This window comes from Oncorhynchus keta, unplaced genomic scaffold (assembly GCF_023373465.1).
Source record: "Oncorhynchus keta strain PuntledgeMale-10-30-2019 unplaced genomic scaffold, Oket_V2 Un_contig_2589_pilon_pilon, whole genome shotgun sequence".
Lineage (NCBI taxonomy): Eukaryota > Metazoa > Chordata > Actinopteri > Salmoniformes > Salmonidae > Oncorhynchus > Oncorhynchus keta.
In genome coordinates, this window is record NW_026284681.1 from 7,137 (window position 1) to 17,500 (window position 10,364).

General features: G+C 47.8%; 1 pseudogene; it reads left to right on the forward strand.

Annotated features, from left to right (window-relative positions):
- The first annotated feature begins 1,153 nt into the window (after nt 1-1,153).
- LOC127922497 (vacuolar protein sorting-associated protein 8 homolog) overlaps nt 1,154-10,364 on the forward strand; it is a 58,878-nt pseudogene continuing 49,667 nt past the window's right edge.

Consider the following 10,364-nt stretch of genomic DNA (forward strand, 5'->3'; position numbering starts at 1 on the left):
GTTCAAATATTTGGGGTCACGTAGAAATGTCCTTGTTTTTGGAAGAAAAGCTAAATATTGGTCCATTTGAAAATATCATCAAATTGATCAGAAATACAGTGTAGACATTGTTAATGTTGTAAATGACTATTGTAGCTGGAAACGGCAGATTTTTATGGAATATCTACATAGGCAAACAGAGGCCCATTATCAGCAACCATCACTCCTGTGTTCCAAGGGAACGTTGTGTTAGCTGATCCAAGTTCATCATTTTAAAAGGCTAATTAATCATTAGGAAACCCTCTAATAATTAGAAAACCCTCTGTTCTGATTAAAGAAGCAATAAAACTGGCCTTTAGACTAGTTGAGTATCTGGAGCCACAGCATTTGTGGGTTCAATTACAGGCTCAAAATGGTCAGAAACAAAGACTTTTCTTCTGAAAGTTGTCAGTCTATTCTTGTTCTGAGAAATGAAGGCTATTCCATGCGAGAAATTGCCAAGCAACTGAAGATCTCGTACAACGCTGTGTACTACTCCCTTCACAGAACAGCACAAACTGGCCCTAACCAGAATAGAAAGAGGAGTGGGAGGCCCCGGTGCATAACTGAGCAAGAGGACAAGTACATTAGTGTCTAGTTGTCGAAACAGACACCTCACAAGTCCTCAACTGGAAGCTTCATTAAATAGTACCCGCAAAACACCAGTCTCAACGTCAACAGTGAAGAGGCGACTCCGGGATGCTGGCCTTCTAGGCAGAGTTCCTCTGTCCAGTGTCTGTGTTCTTTGGCCCATCTTAATCTTTTTTTTTTTGAATTTTAGCCCCTTTTCTCCCCATTTTGTGGTATCCAATTGTTAGTAGCTACTATCTTGTCTCATCGCTACAACTCCCGTACGGGCTCGGGAGAGACGAAGGTCGAAAGTCATGCGTCCTCCGATACACAACCCTACTCGGCCTAGAAAGCCAGCATCCCGAAGTCGCCTCTTCACTGTTGACGTTGAGACTGGTGTTTAACCTACTGTTTAACCAGCTATATACCCGCCTGGTGGAGAACTGTTACCATGATCATGCTCTTCTCTCTGTGGTCCTATAGGGACCTACTGTTTAACCAGCTATATACCCGCCTGGTGGAGAACTGGTACCATGATCATGCTCTTCTCTCTGTGGTCCTATAGGGACCTACTGTTTAACCAGCTATATACCCGCCTGGTGGAGAACTGTGTGGCTCGGGGGGTCTTCCTGGAGAGTTTGGAACCCTACATCGTGTCGGAGCGTCTGGGCTGTGTGACCGCTCCCGTCATGAGAGACCTGCTGACCCACCTACAGGATAACAACATGATGGACAGTGTAGAGAACTGTCTGATACATCTGGACATCACCAGCCTCGACATACAACAGGTAGGGAGGAGACAGGGGAGGAGACAGGGGAGGAGACAGGGGAGGAGACGGGGAGGAGACTGTGGGGAGGGAGGGGAGGAGACGGGGGAGGAGATGCTCTTCTCTCTGTGGTCCTATGGAGGGGGAGGAGAGGAGGGGAGGAGAGAGGAGGTGGAGAGGGGAGAGGAGACTGGGGAGGGAGGAGACTGAGGGACGGGGAGGAGACGGGGGAGGAGGGGGGAGGAGCCTGGTGGAGACTGGGAGACGGGGGAGGAGGACGGGGAGGAGAGGAGACAGGAGACGGGGAGGAGAGGAGACAGGGGAGGATGTCGGTCAGTGAGAGGACCTGGGGAGGGGAGGGAGACGGGAGGAGATATTTACTACTGAGGAGACAGGGAGGGGAGAACCTTGTTGAGACAGGGGAGGAATCAGACAGGTAGGGAGGAGAGGGGAGGAGAGGGGGAGGAGGGGAGGAGACAGGGGGTAGGAGAGGGGGAGGGAGGGGAGGAGACGGGGGAGGGGAGAAGGGAGACGGGGGGAGGAGAGGGGGAGAGGAGGAGAGGGGAGAGGAGAGGGGAGGAGAGGAGAGGGGGAGGAGTTCAAATGGAGACAGGGGAGGAGAGGAGACAGGGGAGGAGAGAGGGGAGGGGGAGGGGAGGAGACAGGGGGGAGGGGAGGAGAGGAGACAGGGAGGAGACGGGAGGGGCTGTTCAACAGGGAATGAGACGGGAGGGGCGGAGAGGATAATACTGTTTAACGGGAGGGGAGGGGAGGAGATCACCCCTATGGAGGTACTATAATACTGGGAGGAGACAGGAGACGGGGGGAGGAGACAGATACTGGAGGAGACACATCACTGGAGGTACTAGGATACTGAGACGGAGGAGGAGAGGAATGAGGACATCACCGGGGGAGGTACTAGGAACGGGGTTTAATGACTACATCACGGGGGAGGTACTATAAGACGGGTTTAGGGAGACAGGAGACGGGGGATGGAGGATGTCTATCACTGTTTAATGACTCTTCACCCCTAGATATTACTATAATCATTAACCTTGACTAATCACCCAGGTCAAGTACTATAATACTGTTAACCTTTTCTCTCCCTGACTATCCATCAGATGTGTTGGGACAACCAGCTGTATGGAGGTACTATAATACTGTTTAATGACTACATCACCCCTATGGAGGTACTATAATACTGTTTAATGACTACATCACCCCTATGGAGGTACTATAATACTGTTTAATGACTACATCACCCCTATGGAGGTACTATAATACTGTTTAATGACTACATCACCCCTATGGAGGTACTATAATACTGTTTAATGACTACATCACCCCTATGGAGGTACTATAATACTGTTTAATGACTACATCACCCCTATGGAGGTACTATAATACTGTTTAATGACTACATCACCCCTATGGAGGTACTATAATACTGTTTAATGACTACATCACCCCTATGGAGGTACTATAATACTGTTTAATGACTACATCACCCCTATGGAGGTACTATAATACTGTTTAATGACTACATCACCCCTATGGAGGTACTATAATACTGTTTAATGACTACATCACCCCTATGGAGGTACTATAATACTGTTTAATGACTACATCACCCCTATGGAGGTACTATAATACTGTTTAATGACTACATCACCCCTATGGAGGTACTATAATACTGTTTAATGACTACATCACCCCTATGGAGGTACTATAATACTGTTTAATGACTACATCACCCCTATGGAGGTACTATAATACTGTTTAATGACTACATCACCCCTATGGAGGTACTATAATACTGTTTAATGACTACATCACCCCTATGGAGGTACTATAATACTGTTTAATGACTACATCACCCCTATGGAGGTACTATAATACTGTTTAATGACTACATCACCCCTATGGAGGTACTATAATACTGTTTAATGACTACATCACCCCTATGGAGGTACTATAATACTGTTTAATGACTACATCACCCCTATGGAGGTACTATAATACTGTTTAATGACTACATCACCCCTATGGAGGTACTATAATACTGTTTAATGACTACATCACCCCTATGGAGGTACTATAATACTGTTTAATGACTACATCACCCCTATGGAGGTACTATAATACTGTTTAATGACTACATCACCCCTATGGAGGTACTATAATACTGTTTAATGACTACATCACCCCTATGGAGGTACTATAATACTGTTTAATGACTACATCACCCCTATGGAGGTACTATAATACTGTTTAATGACTACATCACCCCTATGGAGGTACTATAATACTGTTTAATGACTACATCACCCCTATGGAGGTACTATAATACTGTTTAATGACTACATCACCCCTATGGAGGTACTATAATACTGTTTAATGACTACATCACCCCTATGGAGGTACTATAATACTGTTTAATGACTACATCACCCCTATGGAGGTACTATAATACTGTTTAATGACTACATCACCCCTATGGAGGTACTATAATACTGTTTAATGACTACATCACCCCTATGGAGGTACTATAATACTGTTTAATGACTACATCACCCCTATGGAGGTACTATAATACTGTTTAATGACTACATCACCCCTATGGAGGTACTATAATACTGTTTAATGACTACATCACCCCTATGGAGGTACTATAATACTGTTTAATGACTACATCACCCCTATGGAGGTACTATAATACTGTTTAATGACTACATCACCCCTATGGAGGTACTATAATACTGTTTAATGACTACATCACCCCTATGGAGGTACTATAATACTGTTTAATGACTACATCACCCCTATGGAGGTACTATAATACTGTTTAATGACTACATCACCCCTATGGAGGTACTATAATACTGTTTAATGACTACATCACCCCTATGGAGGTACTATAATACTGTTTAATGACTACATCACCCCTATGGAGGTACTATAATACTGTTTAATGACTACATCACCCCTATGGAGGTACTATAATACTGTTTAATGACTACATCACCCCTATGGAGGTACTATAATACTGTTTAATGACTACATCACCCCTATGGAGTTATTGACATGTCATTTAGACGCTCTTTCCAAGTGACTGACAGGTTTCCACCCTTTTCTCTTTCATATTGTTTTCTTATTTCCTGGTTTAATGAACTACATATACACCACTATCTTCCACATAATTCTGTCTCTCCCTCCCTCCCTCTCTCTCTCCCCTATCTGTCCCCCTGTCTGTCTCCCTATCTCTGTTTCCCCCTGTCTGTCCCCCTGTCTGTCCCCCTGTCTGTCCCCCTATCTGTCCCCCTGTTTAATGACTACATCTCCCTCTCTGGAGGTACTATCTCTGTTTAATGACTACATCTCCCCTATGGAGGTCTATAATCTGTTTAATGTCTCATCTCTCAGTACTAATCTGTTTAATGACTCTCCCCCTGTCTCTCTGGAGGTACTCTCTCCCCTGTCTCTCTCCTCTCTCTCATCCCCTGTCCTCTCTCTCTCCCCCTGTCTCTCTCTGTCTCTCACCCCCTGTCTCTACTCTCTCTCCCCCTGTACTATAATCTCCCCCTGTCTCTAATGACTCTCCCCTGTACCTGTCTCTCTCTCTCTCCCCTATGGAGGTCTCTATAATACTGTTTCTCTCTACCCCTCTCCCTCTCTCCCCCTGTCTATAATCCCTGTTTAATCTCTCTCTCACCCCTATCTCTCTCTCTCTCTCCCCCTGTTTCTCTCTCTCTCTATGGAGGTCTCTCTGTTTAATGACTCTCTCTCTCTCTGGAGGTACTATCTCTCTCTCTCTGTCTCTCTACATCTCCCTATGGAGGTCTCTCTCTCTCTCTCCCCCTGTCTCTCTCTCTCCCCCCTCTCTCTCTCCTCTCTCTCTCACTCTCCTCTCTCTCTCTCTACTCTCTCTCTCTCTCCCTCTCTCTCTCATCTCTCCCTCTCTCTCTCTCTCTCTCTCCCCCTGTCTCTTCTCTCTCTCTCTCATCACTCTCTCTCTGGAGGTCTCTCCCCTCTGTCTCTCTCTCTCTCTCCTCCCCCTCTCTCTCTCTCTATAATACTGTTTCTCCCTCTCTCATCTCCCTCTCCCCCTGTCTCTCTCTCTGTCTCTCTCCCCTCTCTCTCTTCTCTCTCCCTCTCTCTCTCTCTCTCTCCTCTCTCTCTCTCTCTCTCTCTCTTTCTCTGTCTCTCATCTCCTCTCTCTCCCTCTGTCTCTCTCTAATCCCCTGTTTCTCTCTCTACATCTCTCTCTCTATCCCTGTCTCTCTCTCCCCTGTTCTCCTCTCTCCTGTCTCTCCTGGTCTCTATAATCCCCTGTTCTAATGACTCTCATCCCCTCTGGAGGTCTCTCTCCCTCTCTCTGTTCTCTCTGACTCTCTCTCTCTCTGTCTCTCTCTCTCTCTCTCTCTGTCTCTCTCTGTCTCTCTGTCTCTCTGTCTCTCTGTCTCTCTCTCTCTCTCTCTCTCTCTGTCTCTCTGTCCCTCTCTCTTCTCCCTGTCTACTCTCTCTCTCTCTCTCAGCCTGGTTATGTTTACTCTCTTTCTCCTTCCTTTGTGGGACTGATCCTCTTAGTCTGAAGGTGGATGGTAGCTGAGTGTACTGTTGTTCAGGTACTCCTCTGAACCCACAGATCAGCAGACTGATGGGGGAGGGGTACATTATGTATTACAGGTGTTCTCTGTTCTCTCTGCCTCTCTCTGGTTATCTGGTTCTCTCTGCCTCTCTCTGGTTATCTGGTTTCTCTGCCTCTCTCTGGTTATCTGCCTCTCTCTGGTTATCTGGTTCTCTCTGCCTCTCTCTGGTTATCTGGTTCTCTCTGCCTCTCTCTGGGTATCTATTCTCTCTTCTCTCTGGTTATCTGGCTCTCTGCCTCTCTCTGGTTATCTGGTTCTCTCTGCCTCTCTCTGGTTATCTGCCTCTCTCTGGTTATCTGGTTCTCTCTGCCTATCTCTGGTTATCTGTTCTCTCTGCCTCATCTGCCTCTCTCTGGTTATCTGGCTCTCTCTGCCTCTCTCTGGTTATCTGGTTCTCTCTGCCTCTCTCACCCCTCTGGTTATCTGGCTCTCTCTGCCTCTCTCTGGTTATCTGCCTCTCTCTGGTTATCTGCTTCTCTCTGCCTATCTCTGGTTATCTGGCTCTCTCTGCTCTCTCTCTGGTTATCTGTTCTCTCTGCCTCTCTCTGTTATCTGGCTCTCTCTGCCTCTCTCTGGTTATCTGCCTCCTCTGGTTATCTGGTCTCTCTGCCTATCTCTGTTTATCTGACTACTCACCCTCTCTGGTTATCTGGTTCTCTATGCCTCTCTCTGTTTATCTGGTTCTCTCTGCCTCTCTCTGGTTATCTGGTTCTCTCTGCCTCTCTCTGGTTATCTGGTTCTCTCTGCCTCTTCTGGTTATCTGGTTCATCTGCCTCTCTCTGGTTATCTGGTTTTCTCTGCCTCTCTCTGGTTATCTGGCTCATCTGCCCCTCTGGTTATCTGGTTCTCTCTGCCTCTCTCTGGTTATCTGCCTCTCTCTGGTTATCTGGTTCTCTCTGCCTATCTCTGGTTATCTGTTTAATGCCTCATCACCCTCTCTGGTTATCTGGCTCTCTCTGCCTATCTCTGGTTATCTGGTTCATCTGCCTCCTCTGCCTCTCTCTGGTTACTCTGCCTCTGTTTTATCTGGTTCATCTGCCTCTCTCTGGTTATCTGGTTCTCTCTAATCTCTGGTTATCTGACTCATCTCTGCCTCTCTCTGGTTATCTGGTTCTCTCTGCCTCTCTTTTATCTGGTTCTCTCTGCCTCTCTCTGGTTATCTATTCTCTCTGCCTCTCTCTGGTTATCTTCTCTCACCTCTCTCTCTGGTTATCTGGTTCTCTCTGCCTCTCTCTGGTTATCTGGTTCTCTCTGCCTCTCTCTGGTTATCTGGTTCTCTCTGCCTCTCTCTGGTTATCTGGTTCTCTGTGGTTATCTGGCTCTCTCTGCCTCTCTCTGGTTATCTGGTTCTCTCTGCCTCTCTCTGGTTATCTGGTTCTCTCTGGTTATCTGGCTCTCTCTGCCTCTCTCTGGTTATCTGCCTCTCTCTGGTTATCTGGTTCTCTCTGCCTCTCTCTGGTTATCTGGTTCTCTCTGCCTCTCTCTGGTTATCTGCCTCTCTCTGGTTATCTGGTTCTCTCTGCCTCTCTCTGGTTATCTGGTTCTCTCTGCCTCTCTCTGGTTATCTGGCTCTCTCTGCCTCTCTCTGGTTATGGCTCTCTCTGCCTCTCTCTGGTTATCTGCCTCTCTCTGCCTCTCTCTGGTTATCTGGTTCTCTCTGCCTCTCTCTGGTTATCTGGCTCTCTCTGCCCTCTCTGGTTCTCTCTGCCTCTCTCTGGTTATCTGGTTCTCTCTGCCTCTCTCTGGTTATCTGGTTCTCTCTGCCTCTCTCTGGTTATCTGGTTCTCTCTGCCTCTCTCTGGTTATCTGGTTCTCTCTGGTTATCTGGTTCTCTCTGCCTCTCTCTGGTTATCTGGTTCTCTCTGCCTCTCTCTGGTTATCTGGTTCTCTCTGCCTCTCTCTGGTTATCTGGTTCTCTCTGCCTCTCTCTGGTTATCTGGTTCTCTCTGCCTCTCTCTGGTTATCTGGTTCTCTCTGGTTATCTGGCTCTCTCTGCCTCTCTCTGGTTATCTGGTTCTCTCTGCCTCTCTCTGGTTATCTGGTTCTCTCTGCCTCTCTCTGGTTCTCTGGCTCTCTCTGGTTCTCTCTGCCTCTCTCTGGTTATCTGGTTCTCTCTGCCTCTCTCTGGTTATCTGGTTCTCTCTGCCTCTCTCTGGTTATCTGGTTCTCTCTGCCTCTCTCTGGTTCTCTCTGCCTCTCTCTGGTTATCTGGCTCTCTCTGCCTCTCTCTGGTTATCTGGCTCTCTCTGCCTCTCTCTGGTTATCTGCCCTCTCTGGTTATCTGCCTCTCTCTGGTTATCTGCCTCTCTCTGGTTATCTGGTTCTCTCTGCCTCTCTCTGGTTATCTGGTTCTCTCTCTCTCTGGTTATCTGGCTCTCTCTGCCTCCTCTGGTTCTCTGGCTCTCTCTGCCCTCTCTGGTTATCTGGTTCTCTCTGCCTCTCTCTGGTTATCTGGTTCTCTCTGCCTCTCTCTGGTTATCTGGTTCTCTCTGCCTCTCTCTGGTTATCTGGTTCTCTCTGCCTCTCTCTGGTTATCTGGTTCTCTCTGCCTCTCTCTGGTTATCTGGTTCTCTCTGCCTCTCTCTGGTTATCTGGTTCTCTCTGCCTCTCTCTGGTTATCTGGTTCTCTCTGCCTCTCTCTGGTTATCTGGTTCTCTCTGGTTATCTGGTTCTCTCTGCCTCTCTCTGGTTATCTGCCTCTCTCTGGTTATCTGGTTCTCTCTGCCTCTCTCTGGTTATCTGGTTCTCTCTGCCTCTCTCTGGTTATCTGGTTCTCTCTGGTTATCTGGTTCTCTCTGCCTCTCTCTGGTTATCTGGTTCTCTCTGCCTCTCTCTGGTTATCTGGTTCTCTCTGCCTCTCTCTGGTTATCTGGTTCTCTCTGCCTCTCTCTGGTTCTCTCTCTGCCTCTCTCTGGTTATCCTCTCTCTGCCTCTCTCTGGTTATCTGGTTCTCTCTGCCTCTCTCTGGTTATCTGGTTCTCTCTGCCTCTCTCTGGTTATCTGGCTCTCTCTGCCTCTCTCTGGTTATCTGGTTCTCTCTGCCCTCTCTGGTTATCTGCTCTCTCTTCTCTCTGGTTATCTGGTTCTCTCTGCCTCTCTCTGGTTATCTGGTTCTCTCTGCCCTCTCTGGTTATCTGGCTCTATCTGGTTATCTCTTCTCTCTGCCTCTCTCTGGTTATCTGGTTCTCTCTGCCTCTCTCTGGTTATCTGGTTCTCTCTGCCTCTCTCTGGTTATCTGGTTCTCTCTGCCTCTCTCTGGTTATCTGGTTCTCTCTGCCTCTCTCTGGTTATCTGTTCTCTCTGCATCTGGTTATCTGCCTCTCTCTGGTTATCTGGTTCTCTCTGCCTCTCTCTGGTTATCTGGTTCTCTCTTCTCTCTGGTTATCTGGTTCTGCCTCTCTCTGGTTATCTGGTTCTCTCTTCTCTCTGGTTATCTGGTTCTCTCTGCCTCTCTCTGGTTATCTGGCTCTCTCTGCCTCTCTCTGGTTATCTGGTTCTCTCTGCCTCTCTCTGGTTATCTGGTTCTCTCTGCCTCTCTCTGGTTATCTGGTTCTCTCTGCCTCTCTCTGGTTATCTGGTTCTCTCTGCCTCTCTCTGGTTATCTGGTTCTCTCTGCCTCTCTCTGGTTATCTGGTTATCTGCTCTCTCTGCCTCTCTCTGGTTATCTGGTTCTCTCTGCCTCTCTCTGGTTATCTGGTTCTCTCTGCCTCTCTCTGGTTATCTGGTTCTCTCTGCCTCTCTCTGGTTATCTGGTTGCCTCTCTCTGCCTCTCTCTGGTTATCTGGTTCTCTCTGCCTCTCTCTGGTTATCTGGTTCTCTCTGCCTCTCTCTGGTTATCTGTTCTCTCTGCCTCTCTCTGCCTCTATCTGGTTATCTGGTTCTCTCTGCCTCTCTCTGGTTATCTGGTTCTCTCTGCCTCTCTCTGGTTATCTGGTTCTCTCTGCCTCTCTCTGGTTATCTGGCTCTCTCTGCCTCTCTCTGGTTATCTGGTTCTCTCTGCCTCTCTCTGGTTATCTGGCTCTCTCTGCCTCTCTCTGGTTATCTGGTTCTCTCTGCCTCTCTCTGGTTATCTGGTTCTCTCTGCTCTCTCTCTGGTTATCTGGTTCTCTCTGGTTATCTGGTTCTCTCTGCCTCTCTCTGGTTATCTGGTTCTCTCTGGTTATCTCTCTCTGCCTCTCTCTGGTTATCTGGCCTCTCTCTGGTTATCTGGTTCTCTCTGCCTCTCTCTGGTTATCTGGTTCTCTCTGCCTCTCTCTGGTTATCTGGTTCTCTCTGCCTCTCTCTGGTTATCTGGTTCTCTCTGCCTCTCTCTGGTTATCTGGCTCTCTCTGCCTCTCTCTGGTTATCTGGTTCTCTCTGC